This window comes from Gossypium arboreum, chromosome 2 (genome assembly GCF_025698485.1).
Source record: "Gossypium arboreum isolate Shixiya-1 chromosome 2, ASM2569848v2, whole genome shotgun sequence".
NCBI lineage: Eukaryota > Viridiplantae > Streptophyta > Magnoliopsida > Malvales > Malvaceae > Gossypium > Gossypium arboreum.
In genome coordinates this window covers 91,741,030-91,759,699 of record NC_069071.1, presented here as the reverse complement: position 1 = coordinate 91,759,699, position 18,670 = coordinate 91,741,030, and the positions used below count along the sequence as shown (strand labels likewise).

The 18,670-nt window shown below is 37.6% G+C and overlaps 1 non-coding gene across 1 annotated transcript; it reads right to left on the bottom strand.

The window, feature by feature from the left end:
- Nucleotides 1-5,860: 5,860 nt before the first annotated feature.
- On the bottom strand, nucleotides 5,861-5,967 carry LOC128289448 (small nucleolar RNA R71). Its single transcript, XR_008279096.1, has one exon. It is a non-coding gene; the product is annotated as a small nucleolar RNA R71 (small nucleolar RNA).
- Between the last annotated feature and the right edge of the window lie 12,703 nt (nucleotides 5,968-18,670).

Here is an 18,670-nt window from a genome sequence, read left to right as displayed (position 1 = left end):
AAGCTTACTTTGTGTATTTCCCTGTGTTTGCTAGTGAATTAAAAGCTAGCTCGGATTCGAGGATTGTCAGAGACTCCATCACATTATCAAACTATCACTTTGGTACTTTTGAGCTTATGTTTTGGTTATATGGCATGTATAGGGACTTTGGTTATTTTGGTATATTTGGTAATGTGTTGTGCCATTTGAAATGGCTTGTAAATACTTATGCTTTGGTTTGTATATATAGCCATGAGAGTTGGCTTATTTTGGTTGGGTTGAATATGTATATAAATGTATGTATGTAGCTTATGATATGAATTTGAGGTTGGTTTTGAAATGTTTATGTATAGTAGATATTGTGGTTGTCAAATGATAGAAATTTGAGATGATATATTCTTGTGAAATTGAGCATAAAGATTCATGTTTAGAAATACTTACATAGTTGAATTGTATAAGTGTAGTAATGCTTACATGTTTAGAAATGTTTAGAAATGCTTACATGTTTAGAAATGGTATATTATGGTATTGATATGTTTTTGTATTGGTCAGTGTTTGAAATGGTTTAACTGATGTATGATTGAGAGTAGTTGAATGCCTACATGTGCCATGTTTTGTGCTAATTGGGTTATTGTAGATATATGATAATTTGGGTGATATAATGATTTGGGTGGCAAAATGGCTTGGTAAATAGCCTATTTTTGTTTGCACGGGCAGAGACACGAGCATGTGTCTCAGCCGTGTGTGACACACGGTTACATTACACGATTGTGTATCCCCTGGTGTTGAAATTAAAATCAAGTCAGTATGTTCCACATGGCTTCACACACGAGCGTGTGACTTGGCCATGTGCCATAAGTCAGTATACCCTACAGGTTTGGCATGGCCTAGCACACAGCCTATCACACAGCCTGGTACACGAGCGTGTATGGCTACGTTTAGGGCACAGCTAGCCGCATGGGTGTGTGTGTTGGCCGTGTGGCCCAAGTCAAAGAGCTACACGAGGTCGGACATGGGTTGAGACACGGCCATGTGCTCCCATTTCAAATGTCCACACGGCTTGTGACACGAACGTGTTTGTTGGCCGTGTGAGACGCACAGCCGTACCACACGGACATGTGTCCTCTATTTTAAGAAAAAAATTCTAAGTGTTCTATGAGTTTTCAAAGTTATTGGTTTAGTCCCAAACCATTCCTAATGCATGTTTTGGGCCTCGTAGGCTCGTATTAGGGACATATTATTGTGATTGAATGATAATTGTATGAAATGTGAAAATGTATGCAAAGTGAATGTTTAATTGTTTTATAAGTCTAGTAATACTCCGTAACCCTATTCTAGCATTGAATAAAGGTGAGGGTGTTATAGAGTAAGCTATTAAGCTTAGTAAGCTCGTATGGCTAATAAGTAGAACTTTCCAGTCATTCACATTATAAAGAAGTATAAGTAAACATAGGTAAGTTTCAATCAGTCCAAAGGTGAGCACATAATCACAACCATGTAAATCATGTATAAATACATCAACAATGAATTTATTAACATAATTCACAAAATTACCTGAACTGGCTCGTATCATCCCTTATAAACTCGTATAATCATCTTTACCCGTTGAATCATTTGGAATACTATCGGATACTCAAGAATCTCGCACACTAAGTGCCAAAACTTGGTCAAAACCATCTCAATCTCATATCTCATATCAATGCTCACTCTCGAGCTATCACTGGGTATGCTCACACAAGCTGACAGTCAAGACATAGCTACATGGTGCTACTCACACAAGTTGACAAGTAACTGCAACACATGCCAGAAAACTCAGCCACCGGTAGAACGTATAGGACCAGCACCCCAAAAACACTGTAACCCCTAATTACATGTCATTTGTATCCTATCTATTCCTAAGGTTCAACCAGGATTTGTACATTTTTGATAACTCGCCAAGAATTTCTGTGGATCATATCATCTGAATTATAACAATTTAGCATTCAACATATATAATTTAATGCTTATTAAACATACGAACTTATCTTGATCACAAAAATGACGTAATAAAATCCACTAGGCCAAAACTTTATCTTTCCTTCGATATAGTTCCGTACGAGGCTTAACTTGATCTAAATAATGAAATTCAATCCATTTAGTATTCATTCTATTCAATTCAGCCCAAAATACTTTTTTTACAAATTTACACTTTTACCCTTACTATTTTAACTTCATTACAATTTAGTCCCTAACTCATAAAAAATGCAATATCATGCAATTTAATCCACACCCATGCTAACCAAATTTCATACATGCTTATAGCAACCCATATATTTCACATCTTCACACTTTTAGCACACAATTTATCACATTTCTCAATTTAATCCCTAATTTGCAATTTAATTCAAAATCACTTAACAAATGTTGTTTATCTAGCAACAACTATTCATTTTCTACCATTAAACTTCAAAACACATACACATTCATCAATGGTAAAACCCTAGACTTTTAACAATTTTGCAAATTAGTCCTTGGGCTAGCTAGATTAAGCTACAACCACTCCAAAAACATAGAAATCATTAAAAATGAGATGGAAAATTATACCATGCAAACTATGAGAGATGGTCGAATGAAAGAACCCTAAAAATGGCTTCTCTTCTTAAAATTTTTGGTTGAAGAAGAACATAGAAAGATGACCTTTGTTGTTTAATTAATTTACTAACATGTATTTATTAATTTACTAAAATAAGCTTAACATATAACCTTTATAATTTCATTTTAATGGTAATAAAAGTCCACTCATAATAAAAATCGTATAATTACCTCATAAATCTCTTAACTATTTAATTTCATAGCCATTTAGTACCTTTAACTTATAGAACTCTAATTTTGCACCTTTTTAGATTTAGTCCTTTTCACTGAAGTAAGCATGCAAACGTCAAAATTTCATAACAAAATTTTTATATCTCACTATTAACATGTTGTATACATTAAAATAATAATAAAATAAATATTTTGACCTCGAACTTGTGGTCCCAAAACCACTATTCTGATTTGACTGAAAACGGGTTGTTACACAAGGTATTGTTAAAAGTATCACCATGGAAGAAAGTTCTCCAGTTTGGCCGTAGAGGAAAACTGAGTCCACGGTTCACCAGGCCGTATGAAATCACAGAAAGAATCTGACCTATTGCGTACCGATTAGCATTACCACCACAGCTTGATAAAGTTCACAATGTTATCCATGTGTCAATGTTACGATGGTATCGATCAGATCCTTCACATATTATTTCTCCGATAGAAGTTGAGATTCAGCTTGATATGACTTACAGTAAGGAACCGATCAAAATCCTGGCACGTGAAACAAAAGAATTAAGAAATAATAAGGTAGCATTAGTGAAAGTTCTCTAGCAACAACATGGTATCGATGAAGCTACCTGGGAACTGGAGGATACCATGAGAAAACAATACATGAATCTTTTTACCGGTAAGATTATTGAGGACGAAAATTCTTAAAGGGGGAGTGTTGTAACAACTCATGTTTAGTGAAATTGGAACAGTGGTTTCGGGACCACAAATTTAAACTGGAAAGAAAATTTATTTTAATATTATTACATGATCTGCATTATGATAGGAATGTCATATGAAAATTCTGATAAGAAAATTTTACCGATTATGTGCTTAATTATGGAAAGGACCAAATTGCATAGAATGCAAAAGTTGAATTCTAATAGCTAGAAGAATCAAATAGTTATGAAATTCAAAACTTGAGGTCGTTATTTGGTAATTAGACCATTAAAGAAAAGTTAGTAAATGTTTTTGATACACCGTAATTTATATATATTTTTATCCCATGCTTAGAACATTTATGGATGGTTTCTCCTTAGATTTGGTGAATTCAATGCTCCTAATCCTTTAGTTTCATGTTTTATACTTAGGTGAGCATAGGAGAGTAAAAAGAGCGAGAAACGGGCTGAAAACGGAGAAAATGGACCGACATGGGAAATTAACATGGCCTGGACTTCCTCACATGGGCGTGTCACACGGCCTTGTCCATTTGGCAGGATCGAAGCATGACTTACACGGGTAGACTACACGCCAATGCCTCTTCAACAGCCTTGACCACGGGTTGCAGTAACGGGCGTGTCACTACCAAGCCCAAGTATAGCCCTATTCGGAAAAGGCCACTTTTGAGGGCTCTTAGGCCTACTAAAGCCTATTTAAACACCGGAAAAGGCACTTAGAACAGACACGTAGAGTAGGAAGCAAGAAATTACTCAAGGTAAGCCAATTGGTCCATCTCAGATGCCGGATTCATCGTCAAGACCGAAGATCTCCCTTCAATTTCCATTCAGGGGTTTTGGGTTTTCTTTATGTTTTGTATTCATTATTCTGCTGAGATATTTTATTTTATAATTATGAACTAAACCCCCTAAGTACCTAAGGGGAATGAAACCTAAGACAGATCTTGTTGCTATTATCTGAATTTTATGATAAATATTTGACTTGTTCTTAATTATGTGTTCTTAATTCTTGTTTTAATATTCCAAGATATTGATTCAAGTTAATGCTCTTATTCAGAGGAGGAAAAGACCCTGTCTAAGAGTAAATTTGTCATAATTAAGCGGAGTTGATTGCACGCCTAGAGATAGGGTGATAAGATTTTGCCAGATTAGGATGAAACCTAATAAGGGGATCCATAGATCGAGTTAATGCAACACTAGGGCGTTAATTAGAAAGAGATTTCAATTAAATCAACCTAGGGTTAGACGTTATTAGTCTCAAGAGAGACAATAATATAACTTAGGGATCTCTATGGATCAAGTCAAATAAGTAAATCGTCTGATTCTGATTCAAATATCAAGTCAAGTCTAGGTGGATTTTTCCTTGGGTATTGTCTTAATTAATCAAATTTTCCCAAAAGCTTTTCCCCAATTTCTCTCTGTGCATTCTTAGTTTAGTTAATTAGTTTAGATAAAAAGTCCCTTAATTTTTAGGATAGATAATAAAAAGAAAGAAATTATTAGTACTATTGGTTCCTTTGGGTTCGACAGTCCGGTCTTGCTAAAGCCATACTACTGTTTGATAGGTACACTTGCCTTCATCGTGATAATAGTTAGTTTCAAGAATGATTAATTATAAATTTTTAAAACCTGTCGCGAATATCACGTATCAAGTTTTTGGCGTCGTTGCCGGGGAACTAGGATATTAGGAACACTCAATTTTTATTACTTTAGCCATTCTACTTTATCTGCAATTTAAATTTTTATTTTCTTTTCTAATTTTTCTTTTATTCGTTCTTGGCAGGTTTTTATAGTGTATGACTAAAAGAAACCCGTCGGAACCGTTACTGTTTGATATTAAGATCGATCGCACAGTTCGCAAAAACTGAAGTGAAATAAGGCGAAGCTTACGATACACAGAGGAAGGGCAAGAGGACGATACTTCAACCACAACCGAGGAGATGGATGAAAACTAAGAAAATCTGCTACCTCCTGGGATTGTTGCTGATCCAGTAAATCAGAATCTTGCTCCACGTACTATGCATGATTATGCTAAACCTTGTTTAACAGGAACTGAATTGAGCATAGTTAGGCCTGCTGTTGCTACAAATAATTTTGAACTGAAACCTAACACCATTCAAATGATCCAACAGTTTGTTCAGTTTGATGGTTTACAGAACGAGGATCCCAACGCTTACTTGGCAAATTTCTTAGAGTTTTGCGACATTTTTAAAAGCAATGGCATTTCTAATGATGCCATTCGCCTTCGGTTGTTTCCCTTTTCATTGAGGAATAAAGCTAAACAATGGTTGAACTCATTACCACAAGGGACAATCACTACTTGGGAACAAATGACTGAAAAGTTTTTATTAAAATATTTTTCGCCGACCAAAATAGCCAAATTACGTAATGATATATCCTTTTTTGTGCAAATGGATTTAGAAACACTATACGATGCATGGGAGAGATACAAGGATCTGTTGAGGAGGTGCCCTCACCATGGGTTACCACTCTGGCTACAGGTTCAAACGTTTCACAATGGACTGAATCCTTTGACTCGACAGATGATCGAAGCAGCCGCTGGCGGAACTATCAAGAATAAGACCCCTGACGATGCTTATGAATTTATAGAAGAGATGTCATTGAATAATTATCACTGGCAAGTCATGAGGACAAAGCCAACGAAAATAGCTAGCATTTTTAACGTCGATTTGGTCACCATGCTCTCTAATTAGGTAGAACTTTTGAATAGAAAATTTGACGGTTTTCTTGGTTTTTCACAGGTTCACCTAGTAATGCAGTGCGAAGCAAGTGGAGGTGGATCAAGAAATTCAGAATACCCACCCTATGGCCACAACATGGAGAACAAACAATTAAATTACATGGGTAATAATCCTCGATCTCAAAATAATCCTTATAGTAATAATTACAATGCAGGTTGGAGGAACCACCTAAATTTCTCATGGGGAGGCCAAGGGAATCAGAGACCACCACCTCCAGGCTTCCAACAACCACCCTACCAACAAGAGAAAAATCCAAACCCTGAGGAGGTGCTAACAAAATTCATCTCGGTGTCAGAAACTCATTTTTAGAATACCGAGAAAGTACTTAAGAATCAACAAGTATCGATCCAAGGGCTCGAAACTCAGATAGGTCAGCTCGTTATGTTGATATCTGAACTACCACAAGGTAGCCTGCCAAGTAACACTGAATCTAACCCAAGGGAGCAACTCAATGCAATTACCATTCAAGATGAGGAAGGGTTAGTTGCACCTGAACCAGAATCGAGGCAAGAAACTGTGGTAAGTAAAGGGAAAGGTGCAGTGGACCACAATGACCAAAAACCAGTAAGTAAAGAGTACAAACCTCGTGTGCCATATCCCAATGTGACAATGAAAGACTGACAGACGAACAATTCGGTAAATTCCTTAAATTATTAAAGAAGTTACATATTAACTTACCATTTATTGAAGCTCTTTCGCAGATGCCAAACGCAGTCAAATTCCTAAAAGAGCTTTTAACAAATAAGCAGAAGTTGGATGAGGCGTCGCATGTGGAACAAAATACGGTTTGCTCAGCCATATTGCAGAATAAGATGGCCAACAAATTAAAAGATCTAGGGAGTTTTATGATTCCCTGTTTAATTGGTAGCCTAGATGTTAATAATGCTCTGCCTGATTTAGGGGCTAGTATCAATGTTATGCCTTACAAAATGTTTAAGAAACTAGGTCTTGGGAAACCCAAACAAACTAGGATGAGTATTCAATTAGCCGATAAAATAATCAGATTTCCTAGGGGGATTATTGAAGATGTACTCGTTAAAATTGACAAATTTATATTCCTAGTTGATTTCGTTGTTCTAGACATAGAGGAGGATAGTAACGTTCCTTTAATTTTAGGGAGGCCCTTTTTGGCAATCGCTAAAACAATAATTGATGTTGGCATAGGTGAACTCACACTTTGTGTGGGAAACGAAACAATCACACTTCAAGCTCATAATACGAGTAACACATCAAAACATGAAGGTGGTTGTATAAATCATTCTACTAAAACTGACCATGTGGTGCAACTTACTTTGCAGGAAATAAGTTCGAAGAACCTACATGAGCCATGTTCAAGCAACAACAAAGGACCTATCTATGAAGAACGAAGGCTACAAATCAAGAAACTAGATGAATAGTGGACACATAAACCGAGGACACACAATAAACCAAAACCACGCTATAACGATCTCAATGTCGCACCAAATCAACTTAAGGTTGGAGACAAAGTACTACTAGATGTAGTAGACCCTCACATTGCCACTTTTGAACCTAACGGAGCAATCCCTCTTACGGTACTCAGTATTTTCCCATATGGTACAGTCGAGGTAATTCATCCCAAATTCGACACTTTTAAGGTAAACAGTACTTGTCTTAAACCTTAAGTTGATAAAATTGATAGCAGGGATAAGGAGTGTAAACTCCTCCCACCACCATGACCATGCACCAGAAAGGTAAGTCAAGCTTAGACTATACATAAGCGCTTCTTAGAAGGAAACCTAAGCACTAACGATGATAACTTCTTTAAAAATTTTAGTTTTAACATCTGATCACTAACTGAGTCATTGAAACACAGGTTCTCTAATCCACATGGCAGGGCACACAGGCGTGCCTTAGGTCGTGCCCACACCACGAGAGGAGACACGGCCATGTGTTACGGTCGTATGAAAATAGGGAAAAATTTTTCCTTAGCACAGGATCCGATAAGTGGCCACGACCGTCCGACATGGCCGTGGGCAAGTCTGTCAAACCAACACGGGCGTGCGACACGCTCGTGCCTAGGAACTGTGGTGGAAACTAAAAATTTAGCACGGTCATGCGACATGACCGTGCCCACCACCCGTGCTCAAGACTGATAAAACAATACAGAATTGCGCAATGGAACACAGGCGTGGGAGAAGTGAACAAAGTAGGACATGGTCTTGCGACATGGCCGAGGGCACCAACACGCCCAAAGAGCATGGGCGTGTGCGAGTCTCAAACGCGCCCAAATTTAAAAAAATTACGAAACACACTGGAAAAAAATTAGGGCACACGGGCGTACCCCACGACCATCTGCCCCAAAATCTATATAAACCCCTCACTATTCATCATCCCCTTCCTAAAAATACCTAACCCTAGTCGCTGCAACTTCATATGCCCTACCTACCAGGCCCGTGCGCCGACTACAACACCACTTTAGACGATCCAAAGCTCCTCCCTCTTGTGTATACTATGTCAACCTCATGTGGCAAGAAGACCGCCATCCCCACTTCGAAGAAAAAGAAAGGAGCAACGTCTTCCTCGGGTCCTACCGTTGAGATCCATCACCCTTTCCTCCAGTTCTCTTTGGGACCCCAGGAGGAACTATTTCAGATATTACGGGCCCAACCCCTAGGTGTAGGCCACTGCATTGACTGGACCGCACTCGAACAAATTTCGATGGTTGACGCGATTTGAGCCCTCTTGAAAATTGAACCGTGGGGGCTCTTCTTTGAGATCATCAAGCCAACATACCTCGAGGTCACGATGGAACTTTGCTCAACCTTTCATATTCAAGTCGTCATAACAAACTTCAACAATCTTGGAACAGTCCAATTCTGCCTTGGTGGTCTAGTGCAGCAGTTGAGCGTACTAGAGTTTGGAGTTGCACTAGGGCTGTACACGGAGGAGTTCATGGATGAAAACGAACTCGACACCCTCCATCGCCACATTTATTACTCTCCCTCAAAGTGCTGGAAGGACCTCGTCCCTATCTCGGCCACCTATGATCCTAGCCGCTTTAAGGCATCGGCCCTCGCCCCATCCCTGCGATACCTATACGCCATCTTGGCCCACACTCTAACAGGACGGTGAGAGAGCACCGGTATCGTCAACACTCACGACGCCTATTTCTTATGGAGCATGGTGAACGGGCACGTCTTCGACCTTGCCTACTTCATTGCCCTCGCCATCCACCATCAAACAGAGTGAAATAGGAGAGAAGTCATCTCTATCGGGCCCTATGTGACTCGATTGGCTTGGTACTTTGGGCTCCTCAACACAGTGGCACAATCATCCTCCCTCACTTTCATCGACCAGATGTCCCCATAGGGCATCTCGAGCATGCTACATGTGAGGATGATCGAGAAACGACGTGGCACCTACTCTCCTCAGTACCGTCTCATCTAGTCCACTGAGGAGGAGGACCCAAAGGACATTACTGATGATGTCCCTCAATGTCATGAGGACCCACCATTTCAGCCACCACCCATCCATCGTCCAGTTCATGCGGCGGCTTCATACTCTGACATCTCTGAAGGCCTTACTTGATTTGAGTAGCAGTGTTTTCAGCGTTTTGATCACATTGATGCTACTCTTCATCAGATTTTTCAACAGCTTCATATCTCATCATCACCACCACCTCACGAACCATCCGACAATGATGATGTTTAAAAACTTTTTATTTATTATTTTTACTTTCACTTTTATCTTTATTTATCTTCTTTAGGTACTTTATATTTCATTTTCCTTTAATATTAGTTTGATTTTAGTTTTTACAATTTTTATTTTCGGTTATTTCATTACGAGTAATTATGCTTCCTTATATTTCCTAAAGAGTTCATGATTTTATCACAGTCATAAAGAGCTCCAAAGCTTATCATCAAATAAGAACTAAAAACTCCACTGGTAAAGGTTCGCCACGACTACCATGTCCTGCTCGACCACGACCATAGCTACTACCAGATATAATACTCTTTTGGCATAGGACTGCTGGACTAATGAACCTCTACCACCACCGGAGTATCCTCCTCCACTTTCATCATTGCCTTGGCCAATTATTCTCCATAACTCCAATTCAAGGAGTTCATTCATCATTCAGGAAGTTTCACCTCTCTCCCTATCTTATGGTTATATAACTATATTTTTCAATATATCCATCTTTGCACATTGATGGCAATGTACGTATTAAGTGTGTGGGGTCTTTTATATCATCATTAGAAATCCCTGAATTTTGTCTTATTCTCACGTGAATCACTCATATCACTATTAGAATGATTTTTAATTAATTTATGATTTTTATTGATATGTCTTGAATTAAAACATAGGCATTTATGCATTGATTGTTTAAACTTTAAAACATTAGGGAATAAAGCATGATAAGTTGATTTTTGAAGAATTAAGAACTTTTAGGTTGCTTCCTTAAGTTTAGGTATTATCTTGAGTTGAAATTCACAAGTTTAAACATCAAAAAGCCATAATTTTTGTGAGATCTTGAGCCTTTAGAGTATATTTTATTTCTTTCATGCTCACTTTTATTATGAGTGTGTTTGTAACACCCCTTAACCGTGGCCGTCACCGGGGTCGAATACGAGGTGTTATCGGGCTTAATTCATCATTTATACAGCTCAAACAATTTATTTTAAAACTCCCAGACAAGCTGTCAATCTGCGTTATAGTCACTTAAAAATTCGTATCTTGAGTTACGAAACTCGAAATCAAATTTTGTAAATTTTTCCTGAAACTAGACTCATATATATATCTAATAAAATATTTGTAGAATTTTTGGTTGGGCCAATTAGTACAGTTTATTTGTTAAAGTTTCCCCTGTTTCAGGGTTCGACTACTCTGACCTCTGAACATTACGACTTAGACATCTCCCTACATAGGGCTTAAATGCCTATGCCACTTGTCTCTAATGAAACTAGACTTAATAATGAATCTGCACATATAAAGGATGACTTCTAATTATCTCTAAAAAGTTTATGGTGAATTTTCAAAGTCAGAACAGGGGATCCAGAAATCGCTCTGGCCCTGTTTCACAAAAATTTAAACATCTCATAGAATATAGCTCATATGGTCATTTCGTTTCTTCCATATGAAAATAGACTCATCCAGCTTCGATTACATAATTTATTCATTATTTAATTCCATTTATACTATTTTTAGTGATTTTTCAATTTCACATCACTACTGCTGTCTGCATCTATTATTAGAGTAAATTTTACCTATTAGAGTAATTTAACATACATATCACCAAGTATGATCATGACTAACCATACCAAAGGCTAATTATTACCAAGCATTTCCTTACTACTCAATAAAAATATCATGAGTGTAACACCGGAAATGATTAGCCATGAAAAACGGCATAATAATCAAATAGACTTTAACTATTACTTATAACTAAGTATCATAAGACCAAATCCAACTTAACATTTATGCCATTTTTGCATGGCTAAAAGTATACATACCAAAGTTCAAACAAAACATAATAGTCTATACATGCGAAATGTTCTCTTAGACCAACTAAGAAGAAGATACCAAAAGTTGCAAGCTGGTGTGATGACTTGACGATGGTCCCGAGCACACAAAAATGGATCAAAGGAACCTAAATAAGTGACAAATAAACACACCAAATGAGTATATAACTCAAGAAGTCATAAGCATTACATCGCCGTCCATTTATAAAGTATCATAAAAGAAAACAAACAATGCAAGATTAGGTACTCCATCCATACCGACTATGCTATAATTTCACGCACATTTATCATTACATGCTCTCAACTAGCCAAGCCTCCATTGACATCTCGTATGATATTCGATATGATATTTGATGCATTTCCACACATCATTTTATTTTCGTTTAGATTATACTAATAATAGCATTTCATCTATTCCACAATAATCTTATGTTCCTAACTTCAAATATAATAGCCACATAGGTTCAAGACTTACCGAGCTCAGTTCCAAATATAAACATAACGTCTATTCCTCATGAACTCAAAGTATCTACTCATTCCGCTGTCCATGATCTACTCGATAAAGTCGCACACTTAACGTTAATAATTATTCGAAAACATATAGTAAGTCCGCACACTTAGTGCTTAATAATCAAACTCGCACACTTAGTGCTATACAATTAAACTCGCACACTTAGTGCCAATCTCATTATCGTAAATGTTTATACCCGCACACTTAGTGCCGAAATCAACAACTCAATACATCTCACTTCTTTTTGCACTCGATAATTTTGTCACTACATGCATTTATATATCATTCCATTCGGCATAAGTACATAGGTATTATGATTATTCAAATCAATACAAAATATATGCTTAATAACTTACCTTGTGTTGGGTAAAACGGTTCCAACTCGGCTACTCGATGTTCTTTCCTTTGCCTTTGCTTGATTCTCCTCCTTTAGCTTCTTGAGCTTAATCAATAAATTAACAAGTTTAACCGTCTTGCTAAATATTTATATCAAAATATTAATGATTTCATATCATAGGAGATACATGACTAATTCTTATCTTCCTACCATATGTTTTTGAGCTATTCGGCTAATAACCATATGCTATCACCCTACTATCAATAATCCAATCACACATGCATATATATATATAATTGGACATTCAGCAACCACCCTTGCTAATTACTCATTTTTAGTCGATTATATATATAATCCAAAAGTAATATTACGAATGGGCATACATTTATATATATATATATATATATATATATATATATATAGCCGAATGTGCAAAACTTAGACTCAACATCACCTATGCTCTTAATTTGATGGCTGAATATGCATATATATATATGATATCAACTATACTATCATCTTTAATTCATCTAAACACAAAATTCCATCTCATGAACACTTGACCGAATTTTTGCTAATCTAGCATGGCTTCACATCTATTTGTAACATCCTATAAATCCACATATACCACATTTCTACATAAATTTTCTTTCACTTTTCCACTACTTCCATTCACAACATCAAAAGCACCATACTCTTAGCATTTACCTCTTCCTAACCATATGCCATCTAAGTACCCCTTTAGGTAGAAAATTAACATATGGGTTGTAATAAGACATTGGCTACTAACTAGATTTTCACAAGAATTTAGTAAAAGTAACATAAATCCTACCTTAATCAACCCCTTTTGAGTTTGCCGAATGTCTAGAGCATTTCTTCCTTCCTTCTCCTAACTCACGGCAATTGGAAAAAAAAAAAAAAAAGAAAGAAGATGAATACTCCCTCTTCCTTCCTTATTTTATTCATCTTTTCTTTTTAATTCCTTTCTTTAATTTATTTTAATTGTTAACTAATAAAAGAATTGCATTGAAATTCAACCTAGTGGATGGGGCATCATGGCTTAGCCGGCCACTACTTGGGTTTTTGGGCAATTTGACATGCAAACCCAAGTTTCCTCACTTTGTTATTATTTGATCCTTACATATTCCCCTATCATATTTTCTTAAGTTCTCAACTAAGTCAATCACATGAAATTCACATTCATAAGTCTAAATTAAAACATCAAATTTTAACACATGCACTAATACACATAGAGGATATGCAACCAAATTTTAAATAAATTTTGGGACTCGGTCTTGTGGCCCCGAAACCACATTCTGACTAGGGTCGAATTAGGACTGTCACAACTCTCCCTCACTCAAAAATTTTCGTCCCCGAAAATCTTACCAGCGAATAAATTTGGATAACGTTCTTTCACCGAATCCTCGAGCTCCCAAGTAGCTTATTCGACCCCATGTTTATGCCACAGTACCTTCACTAATGGGATTTTCTTATTTCGCAATTCTTTTACTTCACGTGTTAGAATGCGAACCGGTTCTTCCTCGTAACTCAAATTAGATTGAATCTCGATCTCAAATGGAGTAATTATGTGTGATGGATCAGACCTATATCGTCGAAGCATCGAGACATGAAAAACGTTCGGGGGGTAAAATAAATCTATATGCAACTGGACCAACTCGTTCGGATATTTCATACGGCCCAATGAACCTCGGACTCAATTTGCCCTTACGGCCAAATCTGAGTATCTTCTTCCAAGGTGAAACTTTTAGAAATACTTTATCTCCCACCTGATACTCAATGTCTTTTCGTTTCAAATCCGCGTACAACTTCTGACGATCTGAAGCTGCCTTCAGACTTTCACGAATTTTTTTTACTTTCTGCTCAGCATCTTTAATCAAATCAACTCCGAAAATTTTACTCTCATCGAGCTCAGTCCAAAACAACGGTGTACGGCATTTACGACCGTACAAAGCCTCGTAAGGTGCCATCTTAATGCTTGATTGAAAACTATTGTTGTAAGCGAATTCAATCAAAGGTAAATACCGTTCCCATGAGCCATTAAACTCAAGGATGCAACATCTCAACATATCCTCGAGTATTTGAATTACCCGTTCGTATTGACCATCGGTTTGGGGATGAAATGCGGTGCTAAAATGCATCTTGGTACCCAAAGCTCCTTGTAATTTCTTCCAAAGTCGCGATGTAAATCTTGGGTCTCTATCCGACACGATAGAAATAGGTACCCCATGCAATCGGACAACTTGGGAGACATATAATTCTGCCAATTTATCGAGCAAAAAATATGTACGGACAGGGATAAAATGAGCAGTCTTTGTCAATCTATCAACAATAACCCAGACTGAGTCTTTCTTATTCTATGTCAATGGTAAACCAGATACAAAATCCATTGTTACCCAATCCCATATCCATTCGGGAATCATGATTGGCTGAATTAATCCCGAAGGCACTTGATGTTCTGCTTTCACTTGTTGACATATCAAACACTTCGACACAAAGTCAGAAATGTCTCGTTTCATACCAGGCCACCAAAACTGACGTTTGAAATCATTGTACATTTTCGTGCTACCCGAGTGGATAGACATTCGGCTATTATGAGCCTCATTCAAAATCATCGAAATAAGTTTCGAATTTCTTGGAACACATAATCGACTCTTGAACGTCAAGCAATCATTGTCGTCAATCCGAAACTCCGACTCCTCATTCGAAGCACACTCAGCTCGTTTAACAACCAATTCATCGTCGACTTTCTGGGATTCAAATATTTGTTGAATCCATAATGGTTTGGCCTTTAATTCAGCTACTAGCACATTATCGGGTGAGACGGACAGGTGAACATTCATCGCTCTCAAAGCAAATAGCGCTTTACGACTTAAAGCATCGGCAACCACGTTAGCCTTGCCCGGGTGATAATCAATGATAAGTTCATAATCTTTCAACAATTCAAGCCAGCGTCTTTGTCGCAGATTCAGATATCTTTGAGTCATCAAATATTTAAGACTTTTGTGGTCCGAGTAAATATGACACCTTTCTCCAAACAAGTAATGTCGCCATATTTTCAAGGCGAACACTATGGCCGCTAATTCAAGATCATGGGTCGGATAGTTTCTCTCATGCGGCTTTAATTGTCTCGACGCATAAGCCACAACTCGACCTTCTTGCATCAACACACACCCTAGCCCAAGCAAGGATGCATCACTATAAATGACAAACTCTTTCGGACTCATTTGTACTAGCACTGGAGCTTCAATTAAACAGGTTTTTAGTCGATCGAAACTTTCCTGACAACTTTCTGACCATTCAAACTCAACATCTTTTTGAAGTAGTTTTGTCAACGGTGCAACTATCATCGAAAAACCTTTTACAAACCGTCGGTAGTATCCGGCAAGTCCCAAAAAGCTCCTAACTTTAGTAACATTCCTCGGAGGTTTCCAATCGAGTATGGCTGAAATTTTGTTCGGATCAACTCTAATTCCCGATGCGGATACGACGTGCCCCAAAAAGCTAACCTCTCTCAACCAAAATTTCCATTTACTGAATTTCGCGTATAACTGCTTGTCTCGTAAAACCTGTAATACTAATCTCAAATGCTCGGCATGTTCAGCTTCATCTTGAGAATAAATTAAAATATCATCAATAAACACAACCACAAACCGATCCAAGTATTGTCTGAAAATTCGATTCATTAAATCCATGAATATCGCAGGGCATTAGTAAGCCCAACGGCATCACTAAGAATTCGTAGTGACCATATCTCATTCTAAAAAAGTTTTGGGTATGTACGAGTCTCTAACTCTCAACGATAATAACCCGCCTCAAATCTATCTTTGAAAACACCGAGGCTCCTTCAATTGATCAAACAAATCATCAATACGCTGTAACGGATATTTATTCTTTATTGTTACTTTATTCAAGCGACGATAGTCGATGCATAACCTCATGGTTCCATCCTTCTTTTTCACAAACAATCTTGGTGCACCCATGGTGAAAAACTTCGGTCGAGCAAAACCTCTATCCGTCAATTCTTGCAACTGAATTTTCAATTCCTTTAATTCCGTTAATGCCATACGATACGGGGTTATCGAGATTGGCGTGGTACCAGGTACAAGTTCGATGCCAAATTCTACCTCTCGAACAGGTGGCAACCCCGGTAACTCCTCAGGAAAAACATCTGAATACTCACAAACCACTGGTACCGATTCGAGTTTCCTTTCCGTCTCTTTGCTATCAAATACATACGCAATATATGTTTCACACCCCTTCCTCACATATCTCTGAGCGATCATCGAGGATATTATTGCTGGCACTCCCCTTAAATCAGTAGACTCAACTCGGACTATCTCATTATTTGCACCCCTTAAATCAATGGTTTTTCTTTTGCAACTCACCACTGCGTCATATACTTTCAACCAGTCCATACCAAGAATAACATCAAATTCATCAAATGGTAAAAGCATCAAATCGGCCGGAAAACAGGATTCTCGGATTATTAGAGGGCATCTCTTACACACTTTGTCAACAAGCGCATATTGACCCAAAGGATTTGACACTCGAATTACGAACTCAGTAGACTCAATAGGCAGAGTCTTACTGGATGCTAAAGTCTCACATACATAAGAATGAGTAGAGCCAGGGTCGATTAATGCAATTACGTTAGTATCAAAAAGAGTGAAAGTACCAGTGATAACATCAGGGGAGGATGCTTCCTCTCGTGCACGGATGGCATATGCTCTAGCAGGAGTACAGGTCTTAGATCGAACAGCCGTATCAAAAGTCCCTCTCTGACTACCACCCCTACCTCCTGAAATCCTCGGTTGTAACACCCTGATCCCGTGGCCGTTACCGGAAATCGAACACGAGGTGTTACCGAGCTTACTTCATTTATTTCCCCCAATTTTTTTTTCAGGCATGCTGGCTAACTGTATCGTAGTCGCTTTAAAAATCATATCTTGAGTTCTGAAACTCAAAATCCAATTCTGTAAATTTTCCCTGAAACTAGACTCATATATCTATATGGTAGAATTTTTGTAGAATTTTTGGTTGGGCCAATTAGTACAGTTTATTCATTAAAGTCTCCCCTATTTCAAGGTTTGACTATACTGACCTCTGTGCATTTCAACTTAAATATCTCCCTGTACAGGGCTTCAATTCCTATACCGTTAGTCTCTAATGAAACTAGACTCAATGATGAATCTGTAAATATAAGGTACGACCTCTAATTAATTCGATAAAATTTATGGTAAATTTCCTAAGTCAGAACAGGGGATCCAGAAATCGCTCTGGCCCTGCTTCGCGAGAATTTAAACATCTCTTAACATATAGCTCATATGGTCGTTTCGCTTCTTCCGTATGAAAATAGACTCATCGATCTTCGATTACATAATTTATTCATTATTTAATTTCATTTCTACTATTTTTAGTGATTTTTCAATCTCACATCACTGCTGCTGTTTGCATCTGTTACTAGAGTGAACTATGCCTATTTCATGATTTTCCTTGGTCTAACTAATAATTCATCATACATGTCACCAATTATGACCATGACTAGCCATGCCAGAGGCTAATCATCACCGACCATCTCCCTACTACACTATAGCCATATCATGAGTATAGCACCGAAAATAAATCAGCCACGACATATGGCGTAATAATCGAGTAGACCTCAACCAATACTCAACCAAAACCGAATTACTAAGACTTGTGACCAAACATCATAAAACCAAATCCAACTGAACATTTATGCCATTTTCGCATGGCTAAAAGGTTACATACCAAATTTCAAACAAACATAATAGCCTATACATGCCGAAATGTTCTCCTAGACCAACTAAGAAGAAAATACCAAAAGTTGCTAGCCGGTGTGATGACTTCGACGACGGTCCCGAGCACACAAAATGGATCAAGAACCTAAATAAGCAACAAATAAGCACAACCAATGAGTACATAACTCAGTAAGTCATAAGCACTACTCTACCGTCCAACAATAATAATCATAAGTGAAAAACAAATAATACAAAATTATTTTTTTTTCCAACCATAACAAACTATGCTACAATTTCTTAAATTTTTGGTTCGATCTCATG